General features: G+C 42.7%; 1 protein-coding gene across 1 annotated transcript in view; it reads right to left on the bottom strand.

Moving 5' to 3' along the window:
• SCAPER (S-phase cyclin A associated protein in the ER) overlaps positions 1–26228 on the bottom strand; it is a 216213-nt gene that overhangs the window by 13106 nt on the left and 176879 nt on the right. The window lies entirely within an intron of this gene.

Raw genomic sequence — 26228 nt, 5'->3', positions numbered from 1 at the left:
GGTTGTTGCTTTTGCGAATCAGAAGTTCCCAGGAAAAGAGGTCAGCGCTCACCGGCAGCAGCAGCGCGGCTTCACTCCGCAGATTGCGAAACGACTCACAGCGCCGCTACCCCCTCCACGTTCCGGAGCCCCTTACGGGGTTCCTTCAGCGATTTGGGGGTCGCTCCTGGCGCCCACCGAGTCTCAAGACCACAGGCTCTTGCTGCCTGTGGGTTTCCAAAGTGGGTCTCCGCTTCGCCGTAGCGGACGACCCTTTTCCGCGGAGCTTCCTCCTCACTAGTGAGAGAGGACCGCCATTACCGTTCGCGCCGCCTCCGGAAGTCCTCCTTGTTGGTCTGGTGTTTATTGCACCAACTGGTGTTCATGTTATTCAACATGGCTACTAAAACTGTTACAACTCAAAGCATGCAATGGAACAATAACCTTCTTAACAAAGAAATGGAAATAGCGACTCTTCCTCATTCCATGCCAGAGTGGGAGAAAGTAGCATTTGATCCAAACCACCTTGCCTCTGACTCAAGAGTACCTTGAGTTACAGTTCACATTATGGTCCAAATTCCACCTTTCTACTGTAGGGACTCAGATGAAACTAGAAGGACCAAGCAAAGTACCGTATTTTTCGCTCTATAGGACGCACTTTTTCCCCTTCAAAAATGAAGGGGAAATGTGTGTGCGTCCTATGGAGCGAAGACGCCATAGCCCCGCTACCCACTCCCGGCTGGAGAGGTGATGCGCGGCTATGGAAGGAGCCTCTATAGCGGATAGCAGCCTGCTTCCCGGAGCGCCGGGCGCACTGAAAGCAGAGCGCCCGGCGCTTGGGGAACACATCCGCAGCCTAGGCAGCCCTGCGGGAGTTCACCGCAGGGCTCCCCTCGCTGCGGATAGCAGTCTGCCGCCCGGCGCGAAGGGCACCCTGAAGCAGAGCACCCCTCGTGCCGGGCAGACTTCCGCAGTGCGGGGAGCCCTGCAGGAGTTCCCCGCAGGGCTCCCCTCGCTGCGGATAGCTTCGCTGAAGGGGCACTGGGCAGAGAGGGGGATAATTTTTTTTCTTGTTCTCCCCCCTCTAAAACAAGGTGCGTCCTATTGTCCAGTGCGTCCTATGGTGCGAAAAATACGGTATACCTTTTGAGATGAAAATGAGGGTATGTGTGTGTTAACACCTGTTTTCAGAAGAAGAACCACTCTAATATACAGCACTGGAGGCTTTCTTCTGGCTGCTGCAAGCTTTTTAAATGCACCTCTCTTTGGGGGGGGGGTGTCTGTTTGCAGATGAGCCCTCTCATCCACTTCAAGCATGTCTCAACGGGTTGTGTGGGTTGTGTGGGTGCGTGATCCCAGCCCTTGCTGCCAACGCACCTGCCAGACAGGCCTTGCCTTGGGAACCGTGAAAGAGGATGTCCACATGCAGCTCTCCTCTGCATGAAGATTCACCATCTAATGTGTAGCTCTAACAGATGAGGGGGTTCGGCCAAATCTGCCTTCAGAGTTTTGACTCTGAAAGACCCTGGAGAGGGAAGCCTGAAGAAGAGCAGCAATAGCAACTCACTCCAATATTAAAACATTAAAAAGGCAGCTCCACAGAGTTAAAAAACAAAACCCCACAATAGCAAGGGAAGGATGGTGATTTATCAGGGAACAGATGATGATATGATAGATAAGATAGATAGATGATAGATAGATAGATAGATAGATAGATAAAATCAAGATTGTTTCTGGAAAAGAGGGAGAATATGAGAGAAGAAAATCTGAGATACATTCCCCTTTCCTCTAAATGCACTTATTATTATTTCACCAGCCATTGTGTATAATTTATCTATATTTTTTTGTAAAAATTCTTGGCAAAGAGCAATGTGGTGTCAGAAGCAAAAGATTGATAGTGTGATAGGAAGTCAAGTGATAGGGAATTTGTTTATTATATTTATATACCACTCTTCCTCCCAAAGGAGCCCAGGGCAGCAAACAAATGATAAAACAAACACTGTGTCTTAAAAAACAATTCCAATAAAGACACAGACTGAGAAAGATATCAACTTAAAAGGCTTGCTGGAAGAGGAAGGTATTCAGTAGTTGCCAAAAAGAAAACAGAGATGGTACCTGTCTAATACTCAGAGGAAGGGGATTCCGAGGGGCAGGCGGCACGGTGCCAAAGGTCCAGTTCCTACATTGTGTGAACGGACCTCGTCTGCAGAACACCGTCCGTCAGGCATCCTGGTCCCCAGCGGCATAGGGCTTTACACTCCAAACCCAGCACCTTGAACTTAGCCCAGTAGCCACTTGGCAGCCAGTTCACTGGGGATCTGGAATCCTTTGTAGACCAGCATGATTTGAAATACCTCCACTTGCTGTGAAGTATTAATGTTTGCCTTTTCCCTTCTAGAAGTTAAACTCAGTGGTGAGATTTAAAGCATGTGTACAATCTCATGAGTTGGCTGAGTTATACCCAATGAGAAAAAGCAAAGTTCAATCACTTCCTCATGGTAGGGGCAAATGCCTATGTTGCAAGGGGTACTTTAAGGAGAGCCACAGGGTCCCAAGAAAGCTGAATTACTTTGACTGATTCCTCTTGCTTTTCAAGAATTGTGGATGCTTAATGAATTTGCATATTATTATTGAACAAGGACCATGCTAGTTTCTGCTTCATTCCATTGTGAACATTTGTGTTAGCAATTTAAGCAGAAACTACTTAAAGTTGAAAACGAATATTCACCTTTTTGCCTTTGTGGGGGTGGGGTGGGGACCTGTAAATATAAATACAAAGTGAGAACTGGTGTAACATGCGCAACCTGAATCTAGAAACTGACTCAGCAGTTAGTATCACAGTTTCAAACTTTGTTCTTACAAGCCCATGGGATCTAAGGGTATGCATGCCTGCAAATTATCATTTCCTAAGAAAGGTTTGAGTAGTGCCCTGTGTCAGGGAGTGTCTTTAAAATTATAAATCAATGCTGCACCCATGTTCTAAAGCTCCCACTGGTGCATCTTGGATACTGATGGTACCAGAGGGATGGCATCATTCAGAGGCCTGCAGCAGAGTAAAGGGAGCAGCCAAACTGGAGATTCAGATATACTCTACAACATCAGTGTCAATGGGTCATGATGGATGTTTCTGCATAACTGCAATTATATTCTTTTCATGTCACTAGTTAAAGTACATTTATGCAGTCCTTTGGGAATGACAGGGTTAAAAGAATAGCCTGTATAACATCAATTTATCAACGACACACTTTGCAATAGTTGCACCAGGGTTAGCAATCCCTCCTCTTCTTTGTTTTCTGGGATCACTTACGACCCTCTTCTTCAACAATTATTGCACATGCATCCATCCACACTCCACTAGATTTCATGGCCCCATATGGCTTGCAGTTCCATTACCTAAAATTCTAAATCATAGAATTTAGAATCAACATCCTCCTCCCTTCATGTATTCTATGGTTTTCTTTGTTCCTCTGCCACAAATTTCTGTTCAAAGCACTGCATCTCTGTTTCCATTTTCCACCTCTGCCATTTCTCTTTGGCTGCTCCCTATCATAGGAATGCTCTCTCCCATGACATCCAATGGGCTCCCGCAATGGTATTTAAGCCTTATCTTGCTTTCCAGACCTTTCCGGATTTATCTTTGCCCTTCATCCGTGTCCCTTCCTTTCCCCATTCCTATTGCTTCTTGTCCTTAGACTGGAAGCATGTCAGCAGGGATGGAAGAGAAATCCTTAGAATTAACCAGAGGCGGATGTGGGGCAGCACAAGAAATGTGGCCGCACTGGGCACGCAGCTGAGGAGGGTGCCTTCTTAAAGCGCTTGCCCAGTTTTGGGAAGGAGGCGTGACAGCGCTGACAGCCTCTTAACTGTCCTAAAGCTCTCTGGTCTTCTTTCCAAAGCCAGGCAAGTGCTTACCAGGGTTTGGAAAGGAGGTAGGACGGCTCTAGGACCATGCCAGAGTCTTGCACCTCCTTCCCTAAACCCAGGTTAATTCGGCACAGCAAGGGGTGGGGGAAGGGTGTCAAAGTTTGGCCTCCCACAGGATTGCATATTACCAAGGCCCACCCCTGACTATGCAAAAGCCTTTGACTGTGTCGACCACAACCAACTATGGCAAATCCTTAAAGAAATGGGAGTGCCTGATCACCTCATCTGTCTCCTGAGAAATATCAACAACCTCAGATATGCAGATGACACAACCTTGATGGCAGAAAGTGAGGAGGAATTAAAGAAACTTTTAATGAGGGTGAAAGAGGAGAGCGCAAAATATGGTCTGAAGCACAACATCAAAAAAACGAAGATCATTGCCACTGGTCCCATCGCCTCCTGGCAAATAGAAGGGGAAGAAATGGAGGCAGTGAGAGATTTTACTTTCTTGGGCTCCATGATCATTGCAGATAGTGACAGCAGTCACGAAATTAAAAGACGCCTGCTTCTTGGGACAAAAGAAACCTAGACAGCATCTTAAAAAGCAGAGACATCACCTTGCCAACAAAGGTCTGTATAGTTAAAGCTATGGTTTTCCCAGTAGTGATGTATGGAAGTGAGAGCTGGACCATAAAGAAGGCTGTTGGCCAAAGAATGGATGCTTTTGAATTCTGGTGCTGGAGGAGACTTGAGAGTCCCATGGACTGCAAGAAGATCAAACCTTTTTTTTAAAAAAAAAATAATATTTATTAAGTTTTTACAAAAAGAGGTTTAAAAAACAAAAACACACAAACAGACAAAAAAACAAAAGCCAAAATTTAAAAAGAAAAATTAAAAAATCACTCTTTCAGATATCGTACCACTCATTAACTTATTTTCATGACTTCCTCACACCTCCCTTTTTTGTATTCCATTTACAAATTTGTTCAGCAAATTCATACCCTCTTATTTTACCCTTAGTTATTTTTCCTCACATATTGTAGCTTCTAATCATATTGCTAGAACCACTTCGTTTCATTCCAACATCATTCACATTCAAAAATTTTGCAATGTTTCTGTAAATAAATTTTAAATTTCTTCCAGTCTTCTTCCACCGACTCTTCTCCCTGGTCTCGGATTCTGCCAGTCATTTCCGCCATCTCCATATACTCCATTACTTGCATCTGCCATTCTTCCAGAGTGGGTACATCTTGTGTCTTCCAATGCTTTGCTATGATGATTCTTGCTGCTGCTGTTGCATACATAAAGAAAGTTCTATCCTTCTTTAACACCAATTGGCCGACTATGCCCAGGAGAAAGGCCTCCGGTTTCTTAAGGAAGGTGTACTTAAGTACCTTTTTTAGTTCATTATATATCATCTCCCAGAAAGCCTTAATCCTTGGGCACGTCCACCAGAGGTGGAAGAATGTACCTTCAGTTTCTTTACATTTCCAACATTTATTGTCGGGCAGATGATAGATTTTTGCAAGCTTGACTGGGGTCATGTACCACCTATACATCATTTTCATAATATTTTCTCTTAAGGCATTACATGCCGTAAATTTAATCCCGGTGGTCCACAGCTTCTCCCAGTCAGCAAACATAATGTTATATCCTATATCTTGTGCCCATTTTATCATTGCAGATTTTACCGTTTCTTCCTCAGTATTCCATTTCAACAGCAAATTATACATTCTTGACAATATCTTAGCATTGGTTTCTAACAATTCTGTCTCTAACTTTGATTTTTCCACCTGGAAGCCCACTTTTTTATCTTGGTTATAAACCTCTCTTATTTGAAAATAATGTAGCCAGTCTCGCACCTTATCTTTGAGCTTCTCATAACTCTGCAATTTCAATTTATCACCTTCCTCTTCCAAAATTTCCCAATACTTTGGCCATTTAGTCTCCATGTTAAGTTTTTTCAAAGCTTTCGCTTCCATAGGTGAGTGCCACCTTGGGGTTTTACTTTCCAAAAAATCTTTATATCTCGACGCAAGAAGATCAAACCTATCCATTCTGAAGGAAATCAGCCCTGAGTGCTCACTGGAAGGACAGATCGTGAAGCTGAGGCTCCAATACTTTGTCCACCTCATGAGAAGAGAAGACTCCCTGGAAAAGACCTTGATGTTGGGAAAGATGGAGGGTGCAAGGAGAAGGGGACGGCAGAGGATGAGATGGTGGGACAGTGTTCTCGAAGCTACCAGCATGAGTTTGACCAAACTGCGGGAGGCAGTGGAAGACAGAAGTGCCTGGCGTGCTCTGGTCCAGGGGGTCACGAAGAGTCGGACACGACTAAACAACTAAACAACAACAATAACAAGGTCCGCCCCTGAATAAACCAACTTAATTCACCAGTCCCAGACCTCTATGTGGGGCCAGAATGCAGCTTTCAAGTGGATTACATATTTCTTTGAATTTTGCAATTCGATTTTGGTTCAAAATATGCTGACAAAAATGCACATTTTACAGGAAAATAAAATGAAAAGCATACACAATGCATTGTCTAGAGAAATAATGCATATAAAAATTCATAACATATGTATAATTTAAATGCATGTTTCCCTTTTTTTAATGTGCCAAAATTGGGATGAAATGGACCCTTGGCTGAGTGCATTTGAAACTGACATGAAATATAAATAAGTTCATTTGCTCATCCTTATTCATAAACAAGGGCCCATCCACAATGTGTCTTTGGATAGCACTGAGCTAGTGTGCAGGTGTTAAACTGATCAATACAAAGCTGAACAAAGCTGCATAGTAACTTTTGAATAAATGTTTTAAATAAAAAAACCATCAATACATAAATACATACAGTTACATATTAGCCACAGTCACACACGCCTTGGTAATATCTAGTACATTTATGACAACACAATTTTGAAAAACATTTGGAAACCCAGCCAGATGGGCGGGCTATAAATAAAATAATAGTAATAATAGTAATAATAGTAATAATAGTAATAGTAATAATAATAATAATAATAATAATAATAAAAAATTTGAACATGTGCAAAACACTCCTCTTTCAGGCACTCCCACTCCATGGAAGTCTGAGCATTTGTCTGTTCTACTGGACCTACGGCTTGCAGAACCTCTTATAAATGTCTTCCCTTCTTGGTTTTGCTATTGGCACATCATTATTACTTTGGGTTTATTATTATTATTCATAACGGTAAAAATAATTCAATTCTTGCAACTAATGCTGTTTGGTGCAATTTGTTATAATCTCTGAGGCTTTCCTTTAATTTGTTTACTAATTTACAACTTACTGTGTTATGGATGTTTCATAGCCAATAATGCAGAATGCACAAAATGAAACTATCCCTCCCTCAAAAAAACCAAAAATAATTACTATTACGCCTCTGTGTGGCTCACTTTTATTTTGGTTGAGTAAAATTAACCCCCCCCACCAAATATGGCTTCTTAGCCACCCTGGTGGGACTGGGAAGCTGAGAATGCTTAATTCAATCTCTCTCTCGCTTTCCTCCATTTAGCCCTGAGTGTTTCATCTCAGTCCTGGAGATATCCGATAACCCGCCCTCACTTCAGCCTTTAGTAGATAGCTATGCTACACCAACCAGCTGGTTCTATCAGAGTATCTTGTACTCGGCCCATTTGATAAAGACTAAAGTGAAGAAGGGATTAGGTAGCATGAGAAGGTTCTCTCACTCACCAGATCTGAGCAGGTTGAAGTAGTGTGTGAGAATAATCTCTAGCTGTGCTCTTTCTAGAAAATCTACTTGGAAATTAAGGTCAGTGAAGTGACTATCTTCTTTGGGTGCAGTGATTAGTTACAGGGGAAAGGTCCTACTTGGTGGGAGCACTCCGATGGCGGAATACTCCTTCCAGGTCACCTGGATGTCGTTTTGGTACTAGGCAAAGGCCATTTTATTTTTCCAGGTTTTTTTAGTCCTCTGTATTTTGTCTTTATGGTGTTTTGAGTTCTATATGTTTTATGTTTTTATTCTAATGCATTTTACTGTAATTTTAAACATTTTGTAAGACGCCATGGGATAAGGTCTAAAGCATAAATAAACAAATCAAGTGCTTGTTTATCCTATCTCTGCCTCCTTTCTCTTTTCCTGTTGCCTTTCCTGTATTGAAATTCTAAGTATAATAATAATAATAATAATAATAATAATAATAATAATAATAATAATAATTTATTATTATTTATACCCAGCACATCTGGCTGGGTTTCCCCAGCCACTCTGGGCAGCTTCCAACAAAACACTAAAATACAATAACCTATTAAACATTAAAAGCTTCCCTAAACAGGGCTGCCTTTAGATGTCTTCTAAAAGTCTGGTATAAGCTGCTTGGGGTAGGAATCTGTCCTCTTGTACTTTTTGAAGTGCCTCACACATTAATGGCACATGTAAATCAACTATAAGGTAAGGTGCAATCCTATATACAATTTCTCACTTCACAGAATTATAGAATCAAAGAATTGTAGAGTTGGAAGGGACCCCAAGGATCATCCAGTCCAACCCCCTGCAATGAAGGAATATGCAGCTGTCTCATATGGGGATTGAACCTGCAACCTTGGCGTTATCAGCACCACACTCTAACCAACTGACCTATCCAGGCTGACGTAGGTAAAGGTAAAAGGTGAAGGACCCCTGGATGGTTAAGTCCAGTTGAAGGCGACTATGGGATGTGGCGCTCATCTCACTTTTCAGGCCAAGGGAGCTGGCATTTGTCCACAGACAGCTTTCCGGGTCAAGCGGCTAGCAGGACTAAACCACTTCTGGTGCAACGGGACACCGTGTCGGAAGCCAAAGAGTACAGAAACGCGTTTACCTTCCTGCTGCAGCCCTACCTATTCATCTACTTGCACTGGTGTGCTTTCAAACTGCTAGGTTGGCAGGAGCTGGGACAGAGCAACAGGAGCTCACCACCTCCATGGGAATTCGAACTGCTGACCTGATCGGCAAGCCCAAGTGGCTCAGTGGTTTAGACCACAACACCACCCGTGTCTCCACTGAACTTAAAGACACTTACTTCTGAGTAGGCATACTAAGGATTATGCTAATGAGCTGTACTTTATAAGAAGAAAGCATGTAATTATGCTTAGGGATTGTAGCATGAATATTTTTAATGCCCCATCCTTCCAGAAAAAGTGGTGAAGACCACAAGATTATTTATCTTTATAACTCTTCTGCTAGCATTTTTGGGCACATGCATCAATGACATGAATGATGTGATGAAGGTGAAGAGCTGCAGACAAGGGCACACTTTTTTCAGTCACCTTTTTCTGAGGCTGGAGATTTTTAAGAGAGTCAAATGTGGCCTTATTTTTTTAAGAAGATTGACCTAATGCACATCTCCCTGATTAATACACAGAAAATAAGGATTTTTTTTAAAAATGATATTTTATTAGATTTTATGAAAAAAAAGATTACAAAGACAACAACAAAAATTAAACACAAAAAGATTACAAAAAAAGATTACAAAAACCAAAAATTCAACTCAAAAACAAGACAAAAAAAAAATCCCTCCTTTCAGATTTTTTGACATTCTTTCACTTGTTCTCCTGACTTCCTCCCACCTCCCTCTTTGTATTCCATTTAGAAAATTATTCAGCAAATTCAGCCTTATTACTCAAACCTCTTCATTTTTTATATTAATCTCATTAATCCTTATCTTATCCTCTTGATCTTGAAAATTATTAAACATACACCATTTTGACTTTTCTGCTAAAGCCAATTATTCCTTTCCAACATCTCTTAATATTTCATTAGTATTACACTAATTCCCTAAATATAGGTTTATTACAAAAAGCATTTCTCATTCTAAATTTATCCAACGTCCCTTTTTCTGGTTCCGGATAATGTCAGTCCTTATATCATTATATCATCCTCAGTCCGGTGTTCTAATGTCTGAGGCCCTCAGGTCACTTCTGTGGGTTTTCTTGTTTCTGTTTGTAGTTGCATACATCCTTGTTCCCTGTTGGGTTCTTTTGCAGTTTCTTCTCTTTCTCTTTGGGGAGCCAATCTCCGGGGAGTTCCGTGTAGTAATATTTTTCATTTCCTTTCATCCAGTTGTCCCATTCCCCAGTGATGCACTCCCCATCATTTAGTTTGTAATCCAGAGAGCAGTTATTCCAGAAATGATCTTCCACCTGTTTCACAGTCCCACCAAAGATAACACTTTTCTTAAATCCAAAATTTAGCCAGTGTCCTCCAAGTTCCATTTCCCAATGTTGCAACTTTTGGTCATGTAGGACTTGAAGTTTTTTGAGGTGCATTCACAGCCTCTTCCATCTTTCTCTGCCCTTGCACTTGCTCTGTTAAGCCAACTTCCTGAGTAAGTTGTTGTGCGGTTTCTGTGACTGCATTTCCCCTTGGCACCTCCTTGCTAACTGCAGCTGTTATATAGACCATCTGTTGATTCATCCGAGATACTTTCTCATCCAGCTGGAGCAATACATCATATCTTTTGTCCAGGGTAGATAAAATTTCCTTTCTAGTCATTTTGTCAAGGTCAGGAAACTAGTCCCACGGTCTATTTTCCCCAGTTACAGTGTTCTCTTTGCAGGTTGTAACAAACACCCTGGCTGGCTTCCTCTAGGGGGTATAGTTACTTTTTGACATCCATTTTTAAAATGTAACCAACAAGGAAAAAGTTACTTTCAATTCTCAGATATTTTGTTTCCTTTCAACAAACAGGCAGAAGGGAGTGTTAGAATTATTTTTTCCCCTTTTCCAGTTCTATCTGTCAATTTTTCTATAATCAAATTGTAGGCATCACCGACGGTTTCTTTCCTGTCATTCCGTCCCCAGATTAGGGACAGTGGAAGCTTGCTTTCTTAACACACTCTCAGCAGGATTTAAAAGTCAAATTTCTCCCCCTTTCCTCCTGCTGGCTAGGGGGGGTTGATGATTAAAAATGCAGGAAATTCCCAGCTGTCAATTTACCCGGCTTTTAGCTTATAAGATCTTTGCTTTATTCTTTATACAAGGAACGGGAGGCGGACTTCCTGTTTACACCTTCCCATCTCGGTTCAAATTCAAAGATGTTTTTTTAAGTCCAAAAGTTTCAATTATCCTACTCACGGGTTGTTGTTTAAAGTCCGAATTGTCACAGGAAAAAGGACAGCGCTCTCCGACATCGGCTATGCAGCTTCGCTCCGCAGAAGTAGCGATTGACTCTCAGCACCACGTCAACCCCCGTCCCACTCCGGAGCCCTTAATAGGGTCCCTTTGCTAAACCGGGGGGGGGGGGGGTGCGGGCGCAAATGGTGCCCGCCGAGTCCCACGGTCGCAGGCTTCTTCCGCCTGCGATTTTTGAGAGGGTCCCCGCTTCGCTGCAGCGGTAAGACCCAGTTTCTGTGGAGCTGTCTCCCTCTGGATCAGAGGGAATCCGCCATTGTCGGAGGCGCCACCTCCGGAAGTCTTCAATAAGGATTTTTTTATTTCTTCAAATTTTGCAACACATTTTTCAGTTAAAAAAACTAATCAAAGTGCATAAAAATAGGGTATTTTAGGATAAAATGCAGTTCGAAAAGTGAACATTTAGATAAAAATATGGATTTAAATGCTACTTTGAGATAAATTTCCTCATTATGAATTTAGATACACATTTAAATGTGGACTTTCACACTGTTTTACCACACCCACACAAATGCTGAAATGGGATGGAATAGACTTATGAATGAACACATGTAGAACTGTTATGGACCGGAATCCATTCCGAGTATATCCAAGGTCTTCTGATTCCTCAAAAAGCACCTGCAGAGTGGCAATGTGTATATTAATTGAAATGTAATAATTAGCCGTCTAAAGCCAGATGATCTATGAAAAAAAGTATTTCAGCAGTTGGCAGCGGCAACAGGCTGGTGTCAGAAGAGGAAGCACAAAACCATTAATTTAATTTAATCTAATGTCAATACAGGGCACAGCATGAAACTTCAAGTATGAAATCACCAATAGCAATTCTATTGCCTTTGCTAGATCCAGCCAAAAAACCCCACCACACATACAGTGGAAGATCTGTTGTGGTTGAGTCCAGCAATCTGTAATACGGACAGGGCTGAGAGTTAAGGTACAGGTAACTGTTGGAGCCGCACATCCTCAAATGCAGATGGCAGAGCATATAGGTTGGTTCTGTCTGTGACTGTCATTTCTCTTTCGGTTCTTGGAATTTTATCCATGTCCAGCCATGATGGCACTGGGAGCTGTACAACAATGTAAGCTTGTATTTGTTGGGAGGAGGTTATCACCACAGATACAACGGGCTGAGTTCCGTTAGATTCAGGTTTGCATAAGATGTGGATTATAAATCTGATTCTCGCTGCTGGGATGGAGATCTCTAGCAAAAAGAAATACAGACTGTGGACTAAAGATGAGAGTTGGACACTCTTTGTAACTAAACATACATACTTGGTAAGGTTCAAAGGGCATTTTGAGAATGAGAATTTGTTTTCTCTTCAGACAGATGACAGAAAAATGTTCCCACTGTTATTTCAGTTCTCATTATCTTTTGTAGTTATCAATTAAACAGCTACAGCAGAGTAATTCACAGAGGACACCACATGTTGTTAAAAGCGTGAGTGAACTGGGTGGACTTTGCTGGATGCCTAAAAGTTATAAATGGTTGAATCTGCCGAAGGAAATAATTCTACTATGGGGTGATGGATGGGCAGCTTTGTATGGGAGAAAGTGGTCCTTCAGAAGATGCAACTGGTTCCATCAGCTGTATGTTTTTCTAACTTTTATATTCAAAAAGGAAAGTCCCTGCTGGAGACACCGAATATTTCTATACCAGCATTTTCAGCTTATTTCATGTGCTATTATGTGCTATAGCTGTTGATTCTTGGGGGGATTGAACTAAATGCTGCAGAAACATATTCTTTGCACCAGAGTTGAATTCTATGTTGAGTAAAGTGCCAAAACACACTCTCTTCTACTCGACTGTGCTCTTTTGCAGCTATTTATTCCCTATCCAGATGCTAGTCTCTTAGGGATGCTCAAGCTAAAAAGCTAATGGATCTAAAAGGCCACTGGCTGCCACTCTCAAATCCTGCCATACAAATGGGAACACGACCATTAGGAACAGTTCAGCTGCTGAACTCCCAGTGAGGAGTTTGGGGATTCTGACTATTTCCTTTTCCACATACTGGCTAAATAAAGGAGAGAGAGAGAGAGAGAGAGAGAGAGAGAGAGAGAGAGAAATTGCAGCAATCACCAGCCACTGCAATTTGTGCAGAAAGCAAAGACACATAAACACAATTATGCAGATAAAACTGCCAAACTATTTATTTTTTAAAAAATTAAAACTCATAATCATGGCCATTATTTTTATGGTGGTCACCAGAAATTCCATGGTCTTTGCTGTCACCAGCTTATCTTGACCAATAAGGGGAAAGTCACATCATAATCAGCTGAACACCCTGGATGAGATAGCAATAATGGGTGGATTAACTCAACCTTGGCCCTCCAGATGTTTTGAGACTACAATTCCCATCATCCCTGATCACTGGTCCTGCTAGCTAGGGATCATGGGAGTTGTAGGCCAAAAACATCTGGAGGGCCGAGGTTGAGGAAGCCTGCCTTAGCCTGTGCCAAAAGCAAAGCGGCAGCGCTGGAACCAATGTTTTAGTGTGACCATTATTCCAACATATACCATTCTGAAGCACTAATGAAGAAAGTTCTTCTATATTTTAGGATCCTGTAGACAAGATGCCATTGTATCAGGAGGAGTATTTCAAAGACAGTCATACCAGGGAGTGTAAGAGTTTCAAAGCAACAGGAACTGAACTTCAGCAGTATATGGTTTCTAATGGCACAAAACCCCATTTAACAATTAAAATGCTAGAGTCTACGGGAGACTATTTATAACGATAAAAGAAGTTGTTTCTTGAGTATGTCCCTCTCAAGTCAGATCTGCCTTATTTCTTTGCTACTCTATAAACAAATCCCAGACTGTAAGTGTTTAATCAGAAGGGCATGTCACTGCTTAGGTCAAGCTCCGTACCTTCCCATTTCTTGGGCTCCACCATTCGGAAAGCTCTGATTTTCCGGGCAGGGGGCAGGGGGATTCTTAGTTTTCATCTACTATTTATCTTGTGCCCCCCCCCAATGGTGAGTTTTACAGAACTGGCAATTGTACTATTTCAGGGGTTTAAAAGATTATTTAAAAAATTGAATGCTGGTTTAACCCCCCCCCCCCTGTGCTCAGTATTTTGAAAAAGGCAAGACTTCAAATTGAATGCCACTGAGAGAACATGCAGTTGAAAAGTCAAGCTTATCTTCATACTTAAATCCACCTTCCAAAATAAATTATATTACCATATTGCCCCAAATATAAGCCACACTTTCCCCCCAAAGTTAAGGTGCAGCTTATATTCGCGACCTTAGGGTATGCAGCCAGGAACACGGGGCAAACAGCGCCAGGAGCGCAGCCAAGCGGTGCCCGCCCCGTGCGTAGTTCCCCAGGAAGCGGGAGAGTGAGGAAGGGGAAAGGACGCCGCCAACGCAGCACGGCTCCCCCCCACCCCCCCAGTATGCAGCCAGGAGCAGCGAGGAAGGGAGCAGCTTATATTCAGGTATTTTTTCTTTTCCCCTTCCAATTTTAAAGGTGTCTTATATTTGGGTGCGGCAGATATTCAGGCCAATATGGTAAGTCACAAAAAAGAAATAGCTGTCTATATATACACTGAAATACACATTAAAAAAATCTTTTTGCTCATCTCTAAACCTGCAGGCTCTGTGCACTGAAAGCAGCATCCTAAGCACGTCTACAAGAAAAAACGAATATCAGTAATATTTTTTATAATAATTGACTAGCCCATAGCACCAGGAGGAAGAGGACGAACCCTTATTCCTGTCATTAAATTTGCATCCATTACCCCCAGTCACTGTTTGGCCCCTAGGAGGAAGGGTAGCATGTACATGGGCACCCATGCACCCCTCTTCAGGGCTAAATACAAGCACTAGGAAAGCAGCATGAGGGAAAAGGAATAAGCCTCCCTTTCTGTCGTTTCCTGCTTGGCAGCGGGTTGGACTCCATGGCCCTTGGGGTCTCTTCCAACTCGAGGATTCTAGGATTCCTTTGTGCTGCAATGCTAATCCAATTCAGCCCCACTCCATGACTGGTATTGTACTTTTTTCATTTAAAAATGAGGACTATCATAATAACAGATCTCCCCTGCCATAGGGAGTAATACTGATTTATTTACCACTTCCACATTTTAAAAATCCATTGTAAAACAAACAAACAAAGAAAGCCAGTATTGAAAGGACCAAATGAATTTCTGTAGAACTTGGCATTCCAAGGGAATGTGTTTGGGACTCCAGTTAAAGGTCACAATCCTGCATGCAAGAGTATGTGCAGCCTGTTTTTGTGTACAAGTAGGTGTTCCTAAATTTCACTGACTTCAAACAGCCTTAACAGGGGTGGGATTGCAGCCTAAGCCTGTAAAACAAAGAAAACTGTGACACCTTTTAAACATTGTTTAGATAGCCATCTTAATAAAATTAAAAGGATAAACAGCCCTGCATTTAAAACAGATAAACTAGTTCTAAGAGAAATGGTGTATAGATAAGCAACAGATGTAAGAAAATACACAGCCAAAGGGGGAAGGGAGGGAAGGAAAGAGAAAAAAGCTTGGAAATGGACATACACAAACAAAGAGAGAAATATTCCCCCCAGCTTCTCCGGTTATAAATGTGGGCAAGTGTCTGTGCCTTCACTGGCTGCTCTGCAGACGTCCAGCTCTTCTATTTCTTGTGCAAATGCCATGGGGAAAAGCAGAAGGGCTACAGAGACTATTTGTTGTTGTTGTTTAGTAGTTTAGTCGTGTCCGACTCTTCGTGACCCCATGGACCAGAGCACCCCAGGCACTCCTATCTTCCACTGCCTCCCAGTTTGGTCAAACTCATGCTGGTAGCTTTGAGAACACTATCCAACCATCTCATCCTCTGCCGTCCCCTTCTCCTTGTGCCCTCCATCTTTCCCAACATCAGGGTCTTTTCCAGGGAGTCTTCTCTTCTCATGAGGTGGCCAAAGTACTGGAGCCTCAGCTTCAGGATCTGTCCTTCCAGTGAGCACTCAGGGCTGATTTCCTTAAGAATGGAGAGGTTGGATCTTCTTTCAGTCCATGGGACTCTCAAGTGATCTTCGTTTTTTTGATGTTGAGCTTCAGACCATATTTTGCGCTCTCCTCTTTCACCCTCATTAAAAGTTTCTTTAATTCCTCCTCACTTTCTGCCATCAAGGTTGTGTCATCTGCATATCTGAGGTTGTTGATATTTCTTCCAGCAATTACGGCTAGGGATTCATCCAGCCCAGCCTTTCACATGATGAATTCTGCATATACCGGTAAGTTAAATAAGCAGGGAGACAATATACAGCCTTGTCGTACTCCTTTCCCAATTTTGAACCAATCAGTTGTTCCATATCCAGTTCTAACTGTAGCTTCTTGTCCCACATAGAGATTTCTCAGGAGACAGATGAGGTGATCAGGCACTCCCATTTCTTTAAGAATTTGCCATAGTTTGCTGTGGTCAACACAGTCAAAGGCTTTTGCATAGTCAATGAAGCAGAAGTAGATGTCTTTCTGGAACTCTCTAGCTTTCTCCATAATCCAGCGCATGTTTGCAATTTGGTCCCTGGTTCCTCTGCCCCTTCGAAATCCAGTTTGCACTTCTGGGAGTTCTCGGACCACATACTGCTTAAGCCTGCCTTGCAGAATTTTAAGCATAACCTTGCTAGCGTGTGAAATGAGTGCAATTGTGCGGTAGTTGGAGCATTCTTTGGCACTGCCCTTCTTTGGAATTGGGATGTAGACTGATCTTCTCCAATCCTCTGGCCACTGCTGAGTTTTCCAAATTTGCTGGCATATTGAATGTAGCATCTTAACAGCATCGTCTTATGTCTGGCTCAAGGTCAGCAACCACACTACCTGGGGTGTACGAGCCATCCATATCTTTCTGGTATAATTCCTCTGTGTATTCTTGCCACCTCTTCTTGATGTCTTCTGCTTCTGTTAGGTCCTTACCACTTTTGTCCTTTATTATGGTAATCTTTGTACGAAATGTTCCTTTCATATCTTCAATTTTCTTGAACAGATCTCTGGTTTTTCCCATTCTATTGCTTTCCTTTATTTCTTTGCATTGCTCGTTTAAGAAGGCCTTCTTGTCTCTCCTTGCTATTCTTTGGAAATCTGCATTCAATTTCTTGTATCTTTCACTATCTCCCTCGCATTTTGCTTGCCTTATCTCCCCCGCTATTTGTAAGGCCTCGTTGGACAGCCACTTTGCTTTCTTGCATTTCCTTTTCATTGGGATGGTTTTCGTTGCTGCCTCCTATATAATGTTAAGAGCCTCCATCCATAGTTCTTCAGGCACTCTGTCCACCAAATCTAAATCCTTAAGCCTGTTCCTCACTTCCACTGTGTATTCATAAGGTATTTGATTTAGATTGTATCTTACCGGCCCAGTGGTTTTTCCTACTTTCTTCAATTTAAGCTTGAATTTTCCTATAAGAAGCTGATGATCTGAGCCACAGTCAGCTCCAGGTCTTGTTTTTGATACCTGTATAGAGCTTCTCCATCTTTGGCTGCAGAGAATATAATCTATCTGACTTCGATGCTGCCCATCTGGTGATGTCCATGTGTAGAGTTGTCTCTTGTGTTGTTGGAAAAGCGTGTTTGTGATAACCAGCTTTTTCTCTTGGCAGAACTCTATTAGCCTTTGCCCTGCTTCGTTTTGAACTCCAAGGCCAAATTTGCCAGTTGTTCCTTTTATCTCTTGATTCCCTACTTTAGCATTCCAATCCCCTATAATGAGAAGAACATCCTTCTTTGGTATCATTTCTATAAGATGTTGTAAGTCTTCATAGAATTGGTCAATTTCAGTTTCTTCAGCACCAGTAAAAAGGTAAAGGTAAAGGTACCCCTGCCCGTACAGGCCAGTCGTGTCCGACTCTAGGGTTGTGCGCTCATCTCACTTAAGAGGCCGGGAGCCAGCGCTGTCTGAAGACACTTCCGGGTCACGTGGCTAGCGTGACGAAGCTGCTCTGGCGAGCCAGCACCAGCGCAGCACATGGAACGCCATTTCAGCACCAGTAGTTGGTGCATAAACTTGGATTACTGTGATGTTAAAAGGTCTCCCTTGGATTCGTATCAAGATCATTCTATCATTTTTGAGACTGCATCCCAGTACAGCTTTCATCACTCTTTTACAGCTTTCAGGGACGATTAGGATGAATTATTTTCTGGCATTAGCCTATCTGTAATTGTACCATGTAGTCACACAGCATATTTTTTCTGTGAGCTGCTTAAACATGAGTGAGCAGAGTTTTCAGTGCCCTAGTGATTTCACTAGTGAAATAGATTCGTTTTCTTTTTTGTTGGAATTGTCTGCATTTGGACCTTCAATATTTCGAAACTTCCATCCATCTTGGACTCCCTTCTCTTTGAGTATTTCTGACCATGGGATCTCACCTAGTAGCTCCTTAAGCTTTTTGAATTCAGACAGCAGGTGTAATAAAAATATACAATTTTTAAAAATACATGCCATGCGAACAAAGAGACTTTTTTAAAAGGAGAACAGAGTGTGGATAGAAAAATGAGTAATTCCAAGAACAGTTCTTTCACATGGTCACAAAAAGATCTGGTGGAATGGACAATACAAGAGATAGGTTTGAGAGGGGAGGGTCAAAATGGCAACTGGCCCCAACCAGGTCAATAGAGAAGGCTTCAGTGTCTCACTTCTGCTTCTGATTCAGCCATGAAGAATGGCGGTGAATGGAGACAACCCTGGAAAGGGAGGAGCCAAATGGTTCTAACTAGGCTGTTGGAGAAGACCTCACTTAGCCTCTAACCACATAGGAATTAATGAGAGCTACAGTGAGGGGAAAAAGTATTTGATCCCCTGCTAAATTTGCCCATTTGCGCTCTGACAAAGAAATGACCAGTCCATAATTTTAATGGTAGGTTTATTGTAGCTGTGAGAGTCATAATAACAACAGGTAAACCCCCAGAAACCCAGAAGACAAAAGTCAGAGATTTATGTGCATTATAATGAGTGAAATAAGTATCTGATCCCTTTGCAAAAGATGACTTAGTACTTGGTGGCAAAACCCTTGTTGGCAATTACAGAGGTCAGGTGTTTCTTGTAGGTGGCCACCAGGTTTGCACACATCTCAGGATGTATTTTGTCCCACTCCTCTTTGCAGATCCTCTCCAAGTTAGTACAATTTCAAGGCTGATGTGTAGCTACTCGAACCTTCAGCTCCCTCCACAGATTTTCGATGGGACTAAGGTCTGGAGACTGGCTAGGCCAGTGGCTTAGCGTGGGTTGTCAGCACCCGGGGCAAGGCAAGTAATTTGCGCCCCCTAACCCGTGGATTTGCACCCCCTAACCCTAACCCCCAGATGTTGCGCCCGGTGCGGCCGGCCCCCCCTGCACCCCCCACGCTACGCCACTGGGCTAGGCCACTCCAGGACCTTAATGTGCTTCTTCTTGAGCCACTCCTTTAAGGGTGCCTTGGCCGTGAGTTTTGGGTCATTGTCAATACCCATCCTCGACCCATTTTCAATGCCCTGGTTGAGGGAAGGAGGTGCTCATCCAAGATTTGACAATACATGGTCCCGTCCATCGTCCCTTTGATGCGGTGGAGGTGTCCTGTCCCCTTAGCAGAAAAACACCCCCAAAGCATAATATGTCCCCCTCCATGTTTGATGGTGGGGATGGTGTTCTTGGGGTCGTAGGCAGCATTCCTCCTCCAAACACGGTGAGTTGAGTTGATGCCAAAAAGCTTGATTTTGGTCTCATCTGACCACAACACTTTCACCCAATTCTCCTCCGAGTCATTCAGATGTGCATTGGCAAACTGCAGACGGGCCTGTACATGTGCTGTCTTGAGCAAGGGGACCTTGCGGGCTCTGCAAGATCTCTGTCCTTCACGGCGTAGTGTGTTACCAACTGTTTTCATGGTGACTATGGTCCCAGTTGCCCTGAGATCATTGACAAGTTCCCCCCATGTAGTCCTGGGCTGCTTCATCACCATTCTCCTGATCATTGCAGCTCCACGAGATGAGATCTTTCATGGAGCCCCAGATAGAGGGAGGCTGACAGTTATTTTGTGTTTCTTCCATTTGCGAATTATTGCACCAACTGTTGTCACCTTCTCACCAAGCTGCTTGGCAATAGTCTTGTATCCCAGTCCAGCCTTGGGCAGGTCTACAATCTTGTCCCTGACATCCTTGGACAGCTCTTTGGTCTTGGTCATGGTGGCTACTTTGGAATCTGATGGACTGATTGCTTCTGTCGACAGGTGTCTTTTGTACAGGTACAGCAATGAGCTGGGATTACAGGTAAAACCTCTCCCTTACAGCAGGGGTTTCTAATCTCAGCTGATTACATACAGTCAAGATACCAGGTAGCCTGACATCTGGCTGGTTGATAGGGGATCAAATACTTATTTCACTCATTATAATGCACATCAATCTCTGACTTTTGTCTTCTGGGTTTCTGAGGGTTTTCCTGTTGTTATTCTGACTCTCGCAGCTACAATAAACCTACCATTAAAATTATGGACTGGTCATTTCTTTGTCAGAGGGCAAATGGGCAAATTTAGCAGGGGATCAAATACCTTTTCCAATCACTGTAGATAAATATACAAATTCAGTGAATGTGGACTGAAATCACTATCAGAAAAAAATCCCCAAATGGTGGATATGTCCATCCATTGTCTCCGAAAATTCATAATATAGCTTTCTGCAATGCTATTTTTCTAGAAAAAGAGGTGCTGGAACTCACAATGAACACCTCCCTTGTTCTCTTGAATGGCAATGGCACCCACCTGAGAGGAGCCGGAACTGAGGTCCAGTGAGTTCTGGCTGGAAAAAATCCCTGGCTTTCTGAGATCTGTTGGATTAGAATATCCTAAACACAGAGCAAGTCACTGTTTTTCTGCCTTGCTGAATCCACTATACTCAGAGAGAAAGCCGAAGATTTACAGCCTATAAAGCTGTCGCATGGGTCAGAACAGACGGCGGCTCTCATCATCATGTCAGGGCTGACTTTTTTTTAAATTACTGTTTGATGTCAGGATTGCCTTGAAGGGAAAGGAATGACAGGCTTGGTTACAGGGCTAGCAAGTAAAGGCAGGATTATGGACTCCAAACCTTTGAAAATTCTGGTATTTCTATGGTAGTTTTTGTTACGTGAATGGTGCCACAGATCCCCTGGGTGGGCTGTGCAGATTCCCCGGGGTCTACAGACCACCGAATGGGAACTACTGCCTAAATTGAGCTATTTAGTTGTAAAAACTCTAGTGTTTAAGACTTATCATCTTGCCTCACAAGAAATGACATATTCAATGGAATTACAGTGGTACCTCAGTTTAAGAACAGTCCGGTTTAAGAATGATTTTGTTTACAAACTCTGCAAAACCGGAAATAGCGTCTTGGTTTGAGAAATTTACCTCAGTCTAAGAACAGAATCCGAACAGTGGAAGGGCACTGGCAGCGGGAGGCCTCATTAGGGAAAGCACGCCTCGGTTTAAGAACAGTTTCAGTTTAAGAACGGACTTCCGGAACGGACTAAGTTCGTATACCGAGGTGCCACTGTATGCCTAAAAAAGACTGGTTTTTGACATTGCCTAATGGTCGCTACTGGTAATCGCCACTTTCTTCTGAAAGGCTACTAGTAGGCCAGAGTGATTATTAGTTATATCGTGAAGAATATGACTACAGCTAATGGAAGAAAATATGATCCAATGAAGGTATGAGTTTACATCACCACCTCCACCATTAAATATATAAAAAAATTGTCCAGTAGCACCTTAGAGACCAACTCAGTTTGCATGCACACGAAAGCTCATACCAGGAACAAACTTAGTTGGTCTCTAAGGTGCTACTGGACAATTAAAAAAAAAAAAGTTTTTAAATATATTTCGACTGTGTCAGACCAACACGGCTACCTACCTGAATCTATCTGCCATTAAAGTTAATTATGCACCAGCTGATTTTAGTGTTTGTTTATTTAAAGAAACAAGAGTATGCCCATTTCACATAAAATTCAATTTTCAGTTACTTAGTACCTTGTAAATGTCTAAAACGTAACCAAAATGCATCCCGTTTTGTGAGCATCTTTTACAACAGTAGTGTAAACACGGGAGGTTGGATCCCAAGAAAGTAACTTTATGATCCCACCCAGTTTTGGGTATAAATGAGATATGAAGAGGTCTCTCTTAACGAAATGCTTCCATCAGATGTGCTGATGATGCCCAAAGTGTTCCACTGCAGTTCCGCACTGAACTGCTCATTAAATCTAACAGCAAATTATTCTGAATATTTATTCACATTCCTTCCAAAAGATTATTGTTTTCCAATCAATATTTTAAATTTAGAGAAATGTAGTTTAAAATCTTTCCCCAAGCCACTAATTCTGAGTCAGTCTGTATCAAATACACAATTCAGAACAATAACATTTGTGCATTGCATTTCCAGAGTCTTGGAGCTGTAAGGCTGACAAAAAAGAGTAAAACATAAGGCTGATGTTTTATGTTGAAGGACTATGTTGTCAGATTTATGATTTGGGGCATTGTGGGACAAATGAACCGTGACAATCACATTTGCATCCCGTCATGCAAGTTCATGTGTCCAAGTACTTCAATCTGCAAAGATTTGCCCAATTACAAAATATTTGTAATGGATATGCAAAGGCTTCTTTCTTTTAAAATTCCCAGTACAGTAATGTGGGGGAAGCCAGCTCATCTGTCATTCATGTTAATTTAATTATCAGACCACATTCAATATAAAATGCAAATGAGTTCAACAGTTGATAGCACATACTAATTGTGTTCATTAATTAGATCAGATAGCAAGGAGAAAACCAAAAGTGCCACAAGTTGCAAGAGGGTTGTTAATTAAAGACAACATTTTGAATTAGAAACTGTAATCCCACAGTAAGCCCCTGATTGGCTTACCCAAAGGCAGGAGAATTACTCTTATTGCTCCGGTTTCACTTGTACACCCATCCATGGTATCGTGGGACCTGTTAAGCCAACAGAATTAATGGTGGCTAATAAAGTGTGGGGATTCTGCCAGATTTGCAGGTGGCAGTGTGAAGAATGCGGAGGAAATCCGGGCCACCAAACAGCTGACTTGGGGGCAAACAGAGGCTGAACCTTCCCTTTCTGAAACAACTATGTGTGCATCAGTGTGTGTGTGTGCGTGCACAAGCGTGCATAGTTCTGGGGCTCAGAATCTGCTATGAGATGCCCCCAGGCAGTTGGAGCAGGGTGGGGGGGATAGTACATGTTTTGCATGCAGAAGGTCCCAGGGTAGTCTCTGGCACCCCCAGGCAGGGCTGAGAAAGGCCTCTGTCTGAAAATTTGGAGAGCTGTGGGCAATCAGGGTAGCTAATCCTGAGCCAGCTGGCCCAGTGGTCTGGCTCGCTATGAGGCAGCTTCCCATGTTCCACTTTGGAGGGGGAGGACTTGGTCTTCTGACCCCTTTAAGGCGATGAGTGAGGAAGAAGGGGAGGAGGATGCTCAGAGTCCTTTTCAGAGCCTTGGCCAAAAAAGGGAGAAAGGATTGGCACTCTAAAAACGAAAGCGCTGCTAAAATCCCCCCTCCCAAATCTGCCTTCCCACTCTGAAATGTACTCAAGGCTACTGAGGAAACAATCAAATCCAGACCCCTATTAATAAATATATATGGAACTATACATCTACCTGTAAACCGTGATCCTCTGATTAAGGGCTGTACATAAATAAATAAAAATAATTAAAATACATACATGTCTACTGAGGGTGAGAAGTTCACACAACAAAAATCTCTGCAAAGGGGGCACAGTTTTCCAAAACATGACAACATATGTCCATGCAGCTCTTATAACCTACCATAGATGGAGTCACCAAGTAATTGTTTTAGATCTGCATCTTGCCCTTATTGCCCCAATGCTGCTGAAACATCAGAAAAGAGAAGCTTCTCATCCAGACACTAGCAAGGCCCAGTTCTGTTTAGCTTCTTAAATGGAGCTATGAAGCACCGAAGGGTCTATTTTATTTTATTTACTATTACATTTATACCACAACTTTCCTTCAAGGTGCTCAAAGTGGTGTCTGTGGTTGTCCCCCTCCTCATTCAATCCCCCAATTGACCCTGTGAGGTAAGTTACGCTGAGAGACTGCAAGTGGCCCAAGGTCATCCAGTGACCTTCATGGCTAAGTGGGGATTTGAACTCTGTGCTCTCCCAGGTCTTTACATCACACTGGCTCATGGCCTCAGCCCCTCATGCTATACAGACTGCAAAGCCTTGCAGCAATACAGCCTCTAGCACTCTGAGACGAAACACAGCCTCAGACGCTGCCTCTTGGCTGCACTCACAAAGGCCATCTGCCATGGTGGCACAGTGCCTGCTCGCAAGGTGGTCAGACCTTTGCCTCGGGGCACAAGTGTCAGCAGTGATGGGCACAGAATGGACTTGTCTTGGGAATCTCTGTTGTCTGCTGTTCCTGGCACGCTCGCACGGCCCAGCCCTTTCTAATGAGCCACATCTGTCGCTAAATTTCTGCCAAAAATAAAATAAAAAAGTTAACCTGTAAGAGGAATTTTGGCACTTCCGTATGCCAACCAGGCCACTTTTATTTTGCAATGGGAATTCAAAGAGTGCAGTCCTGCCTCTTGGGAATTCAGCCTGAATGCATAACTAAAATACGGTCAGAAGGGCGTGTGGAAGGAGTGGCAGAGAGAGGCCTCTTTCTGGATCCTGCTTCCCTGGAGTTAAATGATGCTCCATATTCCAAAATGCTGCTTTTAGCTCTGGAGTCAGCATTCCGAAGGGCTGGTGCCAGAGAAGGCAAAGAGTCTCAACGTCTAGCGATTGTCATGCTAAAAGGATGGCGGTGGGCTATAGATCTTGAGCTGGGTGAAAGAGAAGTTCGCAGGTACATTCCTCCACATTCCCAGGTGTTATTTACTGATTTATATACTGCCCTTCATCTGAAGGTCACAGGGTGGTTTACAACACAAAAGCGCAAAATGCATATAATAATAATAATAATAATAATAATAATAATAATAATAATAATAATGCCACCTCCCAATATACATTTAAAATGCCATTGATTATTTAACAGCCCAAGACTTGGTTGAAAATGAGTATTTTCACCTGGTGCCTAAAGATATGCAATGATGTGGTGCCCAGAGAGCCTCCCTGGGGAGATCACTCCACCAATGGGGGCCCACTGCAGAAAAGGCCCCTTCTTGTGTGGCCACCTTCTGGACCTCTTGGGGAAGGGGCACGCGAAGGAAGGCCTCACATTATGATCACAGAATCTGGGTGGGCTCCTATGGGGAGAGGCGATCCTTGAAGCATTGCAGTCCTGGGCCATTTAAGGCTTTATAAATAAAAAAACAGCACTTTGACTTGGGCCCAGAAACTAATTGGCAGCCAGTGCAGTCAGAGTGCAGGCAGGGCTGGCAGACCACTGCTTGAACCTATGTAGAGCTGCTGCCAGTCAGAGTAGCTGAGCTAGATGGGCCAATGGTCTTGACTCAGTCTATGGCAGTTTTCCATCTTCCCACACAAATGGCATGCACTGCTCCACGTTGGGCTAAAGGTATTGCAGCACCAAAGCAGTTCTCAGGAATCCTGTAGTAAGGTTCACAAGTGGAAAAATCCACTTGTTTCCATGTTTACAGGCAAACCATGCATTTAGTATAAAAGCATTCAGGTGCTGAGGAACTAATGTAAATGAATGGGAGAGGAGAGGAGCACAGAAAAATATTGGCTAACAAAATGCCCAAATACTTCAACACCAAAACCAAAAACCATATTCTGCTCTGAGTTAATACTCGGGAACCAAGAAGGCCTCCTCTTCTTTTAATGGGGATATTGGTAGGTTTACAAAGTAGAACAGAACCTTTGGACTAATTAAAAAAATACATTAAATCTTGCAGTTTCCTTCCAATATTGCAAAAAGCATGAAATCCAGTATAAGCCACAGTTACAAGAAAGTGAAAGTGAATTCCTAGTCTGTCACACAAAGCGTTTAATTCAAGTGATATTTAGGTGCAGGTTTGGGAGCGACCTTCATAAGAAGGAACCCTTCTAAGCGCCATTGTTTGATGTAAGAAAAATAACACGGCATCATTAGCAATGATATTGACAAAAACTGGGATCAAATTTATGACCAAGAACCACCACTAAATTAAATCCCAAATGCCCAGTCCTATTGAATGCAATGTGCACCAAAACAGTTTAACAACTAAATTCTAACCAGGTTTACTTCTAATACATTCTGTTGATTTTTCCGGGGCTTACCAAGTAAGTAAGGGTGTTCTCACTAGCACCCTAAAGAAAAGGCGATGCTATGCTGTG

The sequence above is a fragment of the Podarcis erhardii genome (genome assembly GCF_964252035.2).
Source record: "Podarcis erhardii genome assembly, chromosome: 9".
In the NCBI taxonomy this organism is placed as follows: Eukaryota; Metazoa; Chordata; class Lepidosauria; order Squamata; family Lacertidae; genus Podarcis; species Podarcis erhardii.
The sequence above is the reverse complement of the archived record's forward strand: the minus strand, read 5'-3'. Positions and strand labels throughout refer to the sequence as shown.